Raw genomic sequence first — 13,054 nt, 5'->3', positions numbered from 1 at the left:
TTAATATATTGGAGACTGCATCTGTTATCCTGCACCTGTCACTGCTGCAGCAACAGAATGATTTATAGTTCTAAACTTCAGCTTGTTACGAAATGGCACATGGATAGACACACATGCCACCATCAGTTTCAGGAACAGATGGAAATGTAGCAGTGTCATAAACTTCAGACATCATATCCTGAGAATATCAAAGCTCTCTGATGGACAGTTCTTTTGAGAAACACACATAGAAACTGGTTATTCACCAGCATCTGCATGTTTCTTTGGTAACCAGAGCTATGCTTAACATCTGCTGGTTTAACTTGTTATATATGACATAAGGTTCATTTAAAACATTTGTCCACATTGGAGAAATAAAGAACAATGCATAGCTTTAGAGTACAAACACGGAAAGAACCTATCTAATTATTTGCTGTTTGCAACTCAATTTAAAGATGATTTTAAAGCAGTTGGTTGTGTGTGTATATATATATTTATATATTCACACAGCTTAGAGAAAAAAGATCTACTACTTGTTCAGGAACCAGTAATGAAATATATTCATAACTTGTTGAATAAAAAACAACTGCAATCTTGTTTTTAAGTTGCTCTTTCTTGAAGACAGGATGAATTTCACCTAACCTTACCAATCTAATATAAACATGTACATCTCTTGTGGTCCTATGGACAAAGAAGGGCAATTCATCTCATGTTAAAAATAGACGTCAAAGATAACTAGCTCTTAAATAAGTGTGGGAGGCATTTTTTGTAGTATGTGCAAAAACTTAATAACATATAAAAAAGATCAACCTCAAGGCTTTTCTAAACATTAAGGTTAGGAATTAGTGTGGCTTGCTCGGATTAAATTATTAATTCCTCTGTTTGCCCTAATCTTTTTCGCAAGCTCCTTGCCCTAGCTTCCATCTGCTAGTTGATTGCACTATCATATTTTATGAAGAAACTCTTATTGACATGAGGTCTTTTCAAAGTGTTTAAATATAACTGCAAACAATTTCAATTACAGACTTTTTGAACACCATGGAAATAATTCAAGCTACTTGAATTATTACCAAACAACTTGAAGAAATTTACTCGGGAGAGTCTTGGGTTTTCCTATTCTTCCATTTCAGCTTTCAGAATTACCACACTGTGTGCTTGGAGAGCAGCCTAACATGGTTTTCTTCATTATCACAGAAGTATAATACCTTAGACAGAAGATTAGGTGGACCAGAAATGCATTTCTGCGTACTCTTTCTTCTCTTTCATGACCAGATTGGAGCAACTGAATTTCTAGTGCGTAATAATTTTATACATCAGTACAGGCTGACTGGTTTTGATTGTGCCTTTTATTCACACCAAGAATCTGTAAATGTCACCTGATCTGGTCAGAAATTTTCTGTAACAAATTATTGTACTGAGGTCTTTCATTCACATTACTTTTTGATGGTTACTTGCCTGGTTGCCAAGCTTGCCTGCTTCCTCAGCAGCCACCAAGAGACCCGAAAAAAATTCATATTCCTCAGCTTTTGAGTTCTGTGACTATAGAGGATTAAACATGACAGCTAAATTCACTGTTTCTTCAGAAAATTGTTGACTCATTAATGAAAGAGTATGCAATTGAGTAGTTACCTCTACATTCATGTTCTTAAGAGCTTCATCCTGTCCCAATCAAGAAAGCTTGTTGGAGCTCCAGCTCCAAAGCTCTTGGACTCTTTTACAGGCCGCCAAGGAGGATATTGTGAAACGGGAGCCTCTAGATCCCTGGAGTGTATATTTGCAGCTAAATATTGAGGAATTTTGGCTCCATTAAAATTTCTAGGGTATTAACTTCTCATCCCAGTTCTCAGAACTATTTTTCACAGATGCAGAATTTGCTTTTCCAGCAATCTGTGAACTAGACACCTTGCACTAGCAGATGTTACTGTACATCTCAGTAGACACCTCTTAGCTCACTAGAGTTTTTATATTTTTTTGATGCCATGCTGCAAGGTTTTCAGGGTTTTTAGATGTGCAAAATTGCAGCCAGGGTACTTAACAGGATTTTCAAGAAAGCCTACAGACATCTAATTCCACCAACTTCAAATGTGCTTTTGTATTCTGTATATTGAAAACAAACATTTGTGAAGTTGTGATTATTGCCTCTGTGGCAAATACTCTGCAACAGAGGACAATGCTCCATAGATTAGTGTTTTTTATAGTCTCTCTCTATAAGAATTATTGATCTTCTAAGGTTTTGCTTTAAAGCCTAGAAGGTATTTAAAATGCAAGATTGTTGTCAAATTTTTAGCGAATTGTCACTGTTTTCTAAAAAAATGCATGCATGGATTTTCATAACTGAATGGAAACTGATCTTTGAGAACATATATAAATAAACTTTAGGATATTGGACCAAATTCTGCTTTGACATCAACGCAGTAAAATCTCAGTATTGGAATGAGAATTGATAGATCATAAATTAAGACAGGTTTTGGCCAGTGCTGAGCAACAGAAAAGCACCAGCCTTGGAGAAGCTATAAGTCACAAATTTAATATTTCTGTTAAAATTGAGCTGGCTTAGACAAACTAATTTTCAAGCATCAGCTTCACCCATATGAGAAACAAAAAATACTATGCCAACCTTATGCTTTCAAGTGAAAATACATCATCAATATTATAAGTTATTTAAGGATGGATCCAAAGCCTGTGGAAGTCTGCCACTTATTTTAATAGACTTTGGAACAAGTCTTTTGAATCATAAACAGATTAATAGTAAATAGAAAATACTACAAAAAGCAATCTCAATCATCATTCATTGGTTTAGATCTCCTACAGCTGGAAGACTACCCTATAGAAGCTATAAACATATTTCCAATATGTGAAACTACGTATGCAGGGGAATCCATATACAGAAATAAACATTCTTCATGTTTTATATTTTATTTTCTGCATTTTATATATCTTTCAACTATCTGCTACTCCAACTTGAAACACAGCAGCCTGAGAGCCAGTGGGAAAGCTGGTAAAAATTCTGATGAAATAAAAAAAAAAAAAAAAAAACAAGAAAGAAGTCATTGCTGTCTGAAACTGTATGAGAGAAAGCTATTTTTAGTTCAGTTAAAAATGTTTCTGTATATTACCAACAATTATAAACAGACTTATTTAACAAAATAATGGCTGTCAGGTTGATATTCTTTAGGAAAATAACTATTGTTACCAACTCTCTAAATTTAATCATAAACTTAGTGATATTTAGTGCTTTTCTTGTAGTTCCAGATTCTTTGAATACAGTAATTATGTAGTAATTCCAGGCCTCAGCAGAAGCTAAATTAAGTTTCTAATCCCTAGAGCTAAAGAGAAAGCAGCACTCCAAGGGACAAAACCCAAAAAGCTAACAAAAGGATCAATTAAATCTGTAGGGCTTTTTTTATCCCAAATCGTAATTATTGGAACTATTATTATTTAGCAGCACTAAACTACTGTTAGGGATACGGAAAGGCTATGCTTGCTTCACCTGGGGTCTTATTATATTCCCATTATATCATTATATGATTATATTCTCATTTATGCTATGTTAATCAACGTAATTCTGTCGCTGAAAGTAGAATTTGGCTTGCGAGATAATTTTTCTTATGTTACTGGCAGCCCTTTTACCCCCTCCTGAGATACATACTGGTCTCGAAAAAGACTGGAACCCTAGGCAGTACCCCCAAAGGAGTCAGTTTAGCAGAATCACTCAAAAAGAGCGGCACAGCAACGGTAAGAAATTCAGAAAATAACGCCTGCCATAAGAAGTTGAAAGAATCAGGATTGCTTAGCCTTAATGAAAGAAAAGGGAGCATGTTTTTATGCTTTTACATAAAATATTGCCAAAAAGTGGAAAGGACTAACTCGTTCTGCATTCCTGTGATGGACAGGATGAGATGTCACATGATTAAGCTGCACCAAGGATCATTTAAGTTAGATACCAGTAAATGTAATTTGATATGGATTTATAACAGCCCTTTAACCTGTTCCTCATGATCCCTACCACCAAATATGTGTTAGGGAAAAAGGGGATTTGTATAGAAGATATACTTTATATTATTGGTAACAGAAAAAGAATACAACATTCAACTGTAAATCTGAAAAACTATCTAGATTCTTTGATTTATGGAAAGCGAAAAGACTAAGAAGACAGAAAAGTAGAAATTAAGTGGTGACTTCCATGTGCTTCTTTCATATCCTTCAAGTGTACATTTTATCATAATGAATCCATAATACTGAATTTCCCACACCCTAGGAGAATTATCCCATCATTCCCATTCAATTAAAAAAACCTAATCAGTCTCTATCAGCCACACTAATCCAATCCCTTTTAAGACATTAAGTTCTAATTTATATACTCAGTCATAAATTTCACATAACCAGCTGCATTATCAGACTTTGATGTAAAGGACTCATTATGCCAACCATCAAAATTATAAATAAACTTCTGCCAATTGCAACTCCTCTTTTCAATCCAACCTAGAAAAATTACATAGTTACATTTATTTACCCTTTTTACTTGGAGGTACCAAAGTGCTTGAGAAACTTTAATTATCCTCACAATGATTCAAAGTAGCAAAGTGTTAGCGTGACCTATTTAAATCACAAGAAAACAGAATGACAAAGACTTCAGTCACTTTCTTGAGATCACATAGAAATTAAGAGGCTATCATTAGAACAGATGAAATAAATCTTTTCTATTCACTAGACAGCACTTCCTCTCTAACCATGATAACACCATAAGTGTTTATTTATGGCAGAATTGTGCTGAAGTAATTCCACTACATTACAATAACTGATGGAAATAAAATGAGAATCTGGTCCATCAAGTGTGGCATTTCTACTTCCATTGTCATTTGCCCTTTGTCTCAATTTTAGCACATAAATTTGGTGTTTCATAATAGTGTCGGATCAGATTGAGCTTACAGAGCATCCAATTCACCGAAGCTGAAAGTAGAATTCCTCACTGAGGAGAACCAGACTCAATGGAAGTGGTAAAAGGTCAGCTGCAAGACATTTTGCTTTTTAAACTGCATGTGGAAATGGTATTGCTTGTGCAGTACCATAACAGGATGGATGTCCATTTGACAAGCTAACAATACAGAAACCTCATTGTGCTAATACCATCTTTCAATAATGTAATTACTTCATTAAATGAAGTACAAGATACTTTAATTAAAATTAAGGAACAGAAAGGATTTTAGAATTATCTAATTGCTGTCCACCTGCTTATATTTGGAAGAGTAACAATGGATTATCTACAGGTTGAGTAGAAAATTAATTACAGCGAAGAGTCTTTTCAGAGACAGTGATTTGCAAATTTGATTTCTTTGGCTGTCTTATTAGATTCCACACCAAAGATAAGACATTATGTTGAACATTTCTATTACTGTCCGCAGTCACTACCTGGGATGTTAGCACCATCAGTCTAGACATACAAAGCTTTCTGAATGGCAGAGTAGAAAACAGTTTTCTCAAAACAGTTTTCAGGGTTGCTGTCAAATAGGTTTATAGAAATTAAACTGTATCCGCCAAAATTTTATTTTTGCAAGTCCTAGTGAATCATCCTTTGCTAAGTTTATGTTTAGCTGACTTCAATATTTTTTTCTGTCTTGAAGAGTTTTAGAACTGTATCAGGTTTCTGAATTACTGTTGTTAGAATTTATCTGTATGTGTTACAGCATAGAAATTAAAAATTAAATAACAAAAGCCTAACACTTCTATTTCTCATCTAGTAAGCCTAATTTTTCCTTGTCATTCCAGAGTGATTCTTAGTGGACGTTTCTGAATGCTTTGACAATTTCAGTTCAAAATTACCCCAACAATGACTGTATACCAACTCTTGGACCAACATTTCACTATAGGAGCTATCACTGTTAACATTTTTGCTGATACTTTAAGATATATCTTGTAAACTATACCTGAGGTTCTTCAGATTCAGTCAATCATGTCCTGTACCCTGGATCATAGAACAGTTTGGGGTGGAAGGGACCTTTAAAGGTCATCTAGTCTAACCACCTTGGAGCAGGGACATTTTCAACTAGATCAGGTTGCTCAGAGCCCTGTCCAGCCTGACCCTGAATGTTTCCAGGGATGGGGTATCTGCCACCTCTCTGGGAGACCTGTTCCAGTGTTTTACCACCCTCGTTGTAAAAACTTTATTCCTTATATCTGGTCGAAATCTACCCTCTTTTAGTTTAAAGCCATTACCCCTTGTCCTATCGCTACAGGTCCTATTAAAAAGTTTGTCCCCATCTTTCTTATAAGCCCCTTTTAGATACTGGCAGGCTGCTATAAGGTCTTCCTGGAGCCTTCTCTTCTCCAGGCTGAACAACCCCAACTCAGCCTGTCCTCACAGGAGAGGTGCTCCATCCCCCTGATCATCTTCATGGCCCTCCTCTGGACCTGCTCCAACATGTCTACATCTTTCCTGTGCTGAGGGCTCCAGAGCTGAATGCAGCACTCCAGGCGGGGTCTCACCAGAGCAGAATCACCTCCCTTAACCTACTGGCCACACTTTTTTTGATGCAGCCCAGGATTATGGTAACAAGCATTATGGTAACAAGCACACATTGCCAGGTCATGTCCAGCTTTTCATCTACCAATACCCCCCCCCCCCCCCCGAGTTCTTCTCCTCAGGGCTACTCTCAATCCCTTTGTCCCCCAGCCTGTATTGATACTAGGGGTTGCCCTGACCCAAGTGTGGGTCCTTGCACTTGACCTTGTTGAACTTCATGAGGTTCATACAGGCCCACTTCTCAAGCTTGTCCTGATCCCTCTGGATGCCACCCTATCCCTCAGGCATGTCAACGACACCACTCAGCCTGGTGGTGTCTGAAAACTTGTTGAGGGTGCACTCGAACCCACTGTCTGTGTTGTTGATGAAGATACTAAACAGTGTCTGTCCCAATACAGACCCCTGAAGGACACCACTCATCGCTGACGTCCATCCAGACACTGAGCCATTGACCACTACCCTCTGGATGTGACCATCCAACGTCTTATCCACTGAATAGTCCACCCATCAAATCTGTCTCTCCAATTTAAAGAGAAAGATGTTGTGGGGAACCCTGTCAGAGGCCTTACAGAAGTCCAGATAGATGACATCTGTAGCTCTTCCCTCATCCACTGATGTAGTCACTCTGTCATAGAAGCCCACTAGGTTGGTCAGGCAGGACTTGCCCTTGGTGAAGCCATGCTGGCTGTCTCAAATCACCTCCCTGTCCTCCACGTGCCGTATGTGTCTTGCTGACACCGAACCATTATGCTTCATCCCATGTATTAAGCCTTTCAGATAACTGCAGATGAGAACAGATCTTCAGCAGATAGGAACAGGCCCTGGTTCCTCAAATGAATGCTTTTCATCCACCTAGCAGAATACACACAGTAGGTTTTGTCAACCTCTGCTTTACCTCTGACAACATTAATTAACGTGCAAAGTAGTCTTATAAAGTTGTATTATTAGATCAGAGGCTTTCACTGAGTGCTCACCTGGGCATCTCTGCGTTGCTTCTCAGATGTCCACTTAAGATAGTTAAGCAAATAGATCTCAGATGTCTTAAACTTGCTTCAGTGAAAAGTTTTCAAGAGAAAACCATTATTATTTAATTGGGTCCACACAGTCCTCTGCAAAAGAAAATGTAACAAATCAAACATGAGAAGTGATTCAGCTTTGTGATATTTTTCAGGAAAAGTATATCTTTAAGTACATAATAGCATTTGTTATTTCATTTCTGAATTCATAACCTCTTTTTGATAGAGGTGCCTAGAACAGTTCATTGGTGTGACAGCCTCTAATATCTAATAGCTATTTAGCACCTCTGTGCAATCTGGTCTCCTATATGCTTTCACAGTAGGAGTGATACATTCTCCCCGCCCTAAGGACACTAACTAGTCTGTAGTTCTTTCTCTAATTTTGCTTACTTTTTTTAGGAAGACAATATGATTAACATTTCCCTGAAAAATGGCAGCTATACCAGCTCCTTTCTAAATTTTTAAACAGACCAGTTCTTCTGTTGCTACTAGCACCATTATTACTCATTAGTTGTACTGCAAGAACACTGCAGCACCTCAGCTTCATCCTGTTAGACACTCAAGAAAAAAAAAAAGGAAACAATGGATATGACAAATAAATGTGAGGACATGCAAACTGATCATAGGAAATACTTTATGCCAAATAAGGAGAAGAAGCCAGAGACAACAAATGTAATTCTGGTGACAGGTAGGTGAGCTGCTCAGTATGTGTAATTACAAACACGATGCTCTCTTCTCCAAAATGTGAGCAGGGCAGTCTGGACAAGGCAGTGCATCTTGGAGCAAAGACAGAGTGTGACTCCTCTTTCTCCGCAAAGCAGACACAGGGCTTTCAATATGTTTGTAGACTCCTCCCACCCTATATTTTTATTCCAATTACTAGATGTCCATGTACTCCCAGCTCTTCATAATCAGCTTGTTATTTGGATGCCGTGATCTCCTTAAGGGTGTAAACAGATCCCTATATCCCTTAAAGTCCCTGCTGAAATAGAACTACACTGGCTTTACCTATTTTCAGATATTCTCATTTCTTTTCATATCCAGTATTACGTGCCCTCTGATGCATTCACAATTCATCTCTGAATTCTGAGTATGGTCATAATGTTTGAAGGGCAGTGATATTCTGAAAAGAAACCTCAAATGACACTGTGCAGATTCACCTTTTATTGTCTCCTTGGCACCTCTAATGCAAGCTGTTTACTTTGGCATATTTGAAAGATCACACTGTTATTTGTCCTAAAACTTGCTACACATTGATTTGAAAATCATGCCAAGTTCCTTCTGTTTCTGATATCTTCAGTCATAATAATTGAACTCATCAGTGGTAGTAAAGAAATGGAATACCTCTTGCTGTGCAGCGCTCGCAGAAGTATGAGTGAAAGAACTTTATCAGTGTTGTGTCTGGAAAGTGCTATGAAACACTCAGCATGATTCCTACATGTGATACTTCTGAATTCATACAACTGTAACCATCCTATTTTGTCCACTTTTCTAACTTTCACTGTACTTTCAGAGTAATCCTTGACACAGATGCATCCAGCCTGCTGAGGACACAATGCCCTAATGTTCACATTGAAAAGCAGATCACCAGTAACAGAAATATTAGTTTTAATCCTTTGTTAATTATAAAATTATACTGTGCTTTTAAGAAATTAAACTGGAGGAAGACTCAATTATCTGATCTAGAAATCTGCACACATTTCCCACAACATTTAAGTGATTTTTCAGGTGAAATTGTCACAAATGTAAACAAAAAGAGTCAATGTGCCTCTGAAAAACTTAGCTCACAGTTACTATTTGCATCTACTTTCAAACTCTGCAGTTCCTTGATAAATTACTCTTTATATTGCATTGGACACATTCTGAACCAGTGTGACTCATTTTCCTGTACTGGAGATCCTGGTATATCACAACACAGCAACTACTAATCCAAGAGTCAATATACAGTTAATTTGGAAATGGAAATCAGCTTGCCATACAACAAACTTAACATGAGGTATGGATAAATTCTGAAAAGAACCAGAAAGAACAAATAGAAAAAAACCCACTTGCTTTAAGAGTGCAGGTGGTCTGAAAGCAGCTGTGCAAACATAAGCCACTAACACTGGAGCCTGTATTAATGGAATTTGATGACCCATAATTATTTTTTAAGTTTCTTAGAACAGAAGATAGTTGGTTCAATACATGACAAAATAACGCAACTAGCAAGGTAGTAAATACACTTCTGTAATTTGCCTACCTTTATATAGGTACTTTCTCTTACACACCTGTGTGCCAAGACAATTTCTACTCTGCAGCTGAGGTAAAATCTACAGCAAGTTCTTTTTTTTTTTTCATTGTAGCTTCAACAAAAATAAAAAGTGAAAGAAAAAATGTAAGTAAAACAGATACATAATTGTCTTTATTTTGTATTCCTTTGTCTACTCAACAAATATGGGTAATTATTCTTTTCTTGATACCCTCTAAGCCTCTATGTTCATAATCCTGGAAACTGGATGCAAGTCATACAATATTCTTATTTATATTATTATGCATTATTGTGATTAGTATGCATTTACTCATACACACGTTCATTTTTCCTTCCAGTCCTACTTCAGCGCTGACACAGAATCTGATGTACTGATACACAGTTTGGTCCTCTATACACCACAGTGAACAAAGCACTTGGATATTTTGATGCTTTTGAGACTTAAGTGAAATTAAAATGTAAATGCATGCTAAAGTTATGGACTTGAGTTTAGATGTTTCAAAGGAAAGGGGAGAAAAGAGGAGCTATCATAGGCAGCAAAACACAGCTGTCATGTTCAAGTACAATGCCTTATAGGATAAGGATCCCCACAGCCCCTGGGTCCTTTGAGGGAATTCGTTCTTTACAAGTTCAGACCGTGACTACTGATGCTATAATTTCCCCGTTTCCATCCTTTGAGTTGTAATCTGTTCACACTCTTTCCTACTGCAAATAAAGAATACCCTGTAATCTGGTTCTTGAACAGAAGCAAAAGCAAAATGTTGAAGCCCTGTAATATCTTAGTTTCTTTGATCACAGCCGGGTGGCAATATAGACTAGAGAGACTAATGACTTGTAATGAAAAAATATTCCCCACACATTCAAACACATTTACCTACCACTTTTCCACCATCCCCAAATAACATGAAGAAATCCAGACAGTCTTTTTAGAAAAAAAAAGATTATACAAAAGCAGATGAAATAGGAGCTAAAACCAGCAGGCACCAGGTAATAATGATACTAATTAGCTGTGATTTTTTTTCAAGCCTTTGTCTAACCCACCTATTTAGACTGCACTGTACCATTAGACAGTCTCTTCTTTCTACAAGTATACTTATATTCCAGGCTCTGTAACCAATGATAAGAAGGTTTGTGGAAGTCATTTAGTCTTTAAATCATATAAAATATATGAAGACAGGCAACAAGGATGAGAATGCAAGACTCCTTTCCTCTCATCGGAGCATGTCCTCTTCTTACCAGTCTGCAAAATCCAGCTCTTTTTCTTCTTCTCTCATTAGTCTTGAGGGATTCTATACACAGTTGCTGGAACAAGCTTCAATAAAAGTGATAGGAAGTACATTCTATCAGAGATCCTCTAGACTTCAGCAAGTTTTGCAAATTTGTTTTTTCTAAAATTTTCTAACCACACATGTGTGGTGCAAGAAATCTCTCACAACATTACCATTGAGGTCCAACTTTTGGCGCTCTGCTTCCTGAAAGACATAGGAATCAGACATAAAACAAACACACACTCTGGTAAAGCCAGGTTCCAGCTCAAATACAGCTCTGCATTTTGTGATTCCTGTTGCTTTCTGCAGCTGGGCCCTTCAATGGGACATGTAAAGTCAGAAGACTGTCAGCGTAATGTAAAGGAGCAGTGTTAGAGAGTTTTCATGTTAATACTTCTGGCAGTGAAGACAGGAAAATAATAGTAACGTTAAATAAACTGAGATAATTTTAAAATACTTCTAAAATCCTCTGATTATATCAGTCAGTCTTTTTGTACGTATAGTTTCTTCATCAGAAATAGGAGACAAGCTATAACCAAAAGCTTCGTAACGTAGTAAAAGCGTGGCAGCCACTGAATACAAAGATGTGACAATGGGCCATACCCTGGAGAGAAGTGTCCAGCAGAGCTGGTTTATATTCAAGGATCACCACCTCCAAGCTCAAGGAATATTCATCCCAACAAGTGGAAATCAAGCAAAGGTGGCAAGAGGCCTCCACAGGTGAGGAAAGAGCTCCTAACTGAACTACCGCATAAGAAGAAGTGTACAAGAGATGGAAACAGAGGTGGGTTAGAAAAGCCACAGCCAGCCTGCAGCTGAATCTGGTGCAAGATGTGAAGGGCAACAAGAAAGGTTTCTGTAAGTACATTAGCAGCAACAGGAAAACTAGGGAAAACATAGGCCCACTGCTGAATGGGGCAGGGGAACTACTGACAAATGACATGAAAAAGGACAAGGATCTCGCTGTCTCTTTGCCTCCATCTCTATTGATAAGCCTGGCCTTCAGGAATCCCAGGCCTCTGAAACCAGAGAGGAAGTCTAAGACCAGAAGGAAGACATTCCCTCAGATGAGGAGGACCAGGTGAGTGAGCACTTAAGCTGCACATACAGAAGTTCATGGGGCCTGATGGGTTGGACCCACAAGTGCTGAGGGAGTTGGCTGATGTCACTGCAAGGCCACTCGATTATCTCTGAAAGGTTATGGCAGCCAGGAGAGGTTCCTGAGGACTGTAAAAGAGCAAATGTCACTCTCATCTTCAAAAAGGGCAAGGAGAAAGATCCAGGGTACTCTAAGCCAGTCAGGCTCAGCTCAGTCCCTGGGAAGGTGATGGAGGAAATAATCCCGGAAAACATTTCCAAACTCATGAAGGACAAGAACATGACTGGGACTAGTAAGCATGGATTTACAAAGGGGAAGTCATGCTTAACCAACCTGATAGCCATCTACAATGAGGTGACTAGCTTGGCGGAGGAGGTGAGAGGAGTGGATGTTGCTTAGCTCAACTTTAGTAAGGCTTTTGACACAGACTGTCTCCCATAACATCCCCATCAACAGGCTGACAAAGTACAGGTTAGATAAGTGGACAGCAAGGTGGATGGAAAACTGGCTGAACAGCCAGGTCCAGAGGGTTGTGATCAGCTGCAAAAAGTCCAGTTAGAAGTAAGCCACTAGTGGCGTGCTCCAGAAGTTGATACGGAGGCTGACACATTTTAGCCTCTTTATTAATAACGTGGGTGATGGGACAGGGTGCACCTTCAACAAGATCACAAACAGCAGAAAACTGGAAGGAGTGGCTGACAGACCCAATCAGTGTGCTGTTGTTGAGATGACCCAGGACAGGTGGGAGATGTCAGATGAGAGTCAACGCATGAAGTTCAAATGAGGGAAATGCAAAGTCCTACCCCTGGGTAGGAATAATGCCAGGCACCAGTACACACTGGGGGCTGACTGACCAAAAAACAGCTTGGCAGAAAATAACCTGGGGGTCCTGGTGGACACCAATGCTGGCCATGAGCCAGGAAA

Source organism: Falco naumanni, chromosome 2 (genome assembly GCF_017639655.2).
Source record: "Falco naumanni isolate bFalNau1 chromosome 2, bFalNau1.pat, whole genome shotgun sequence".
NCBI lineage: Eukaryota > Metazoa > Chordata > Aves > Falconiformes > Falconidae > Falco > Falco naumanni.
The sequence above is the reverse complement of the archived record's forward strand: the minus strand, read 5'-3'. Positions refer to the sequence as shown.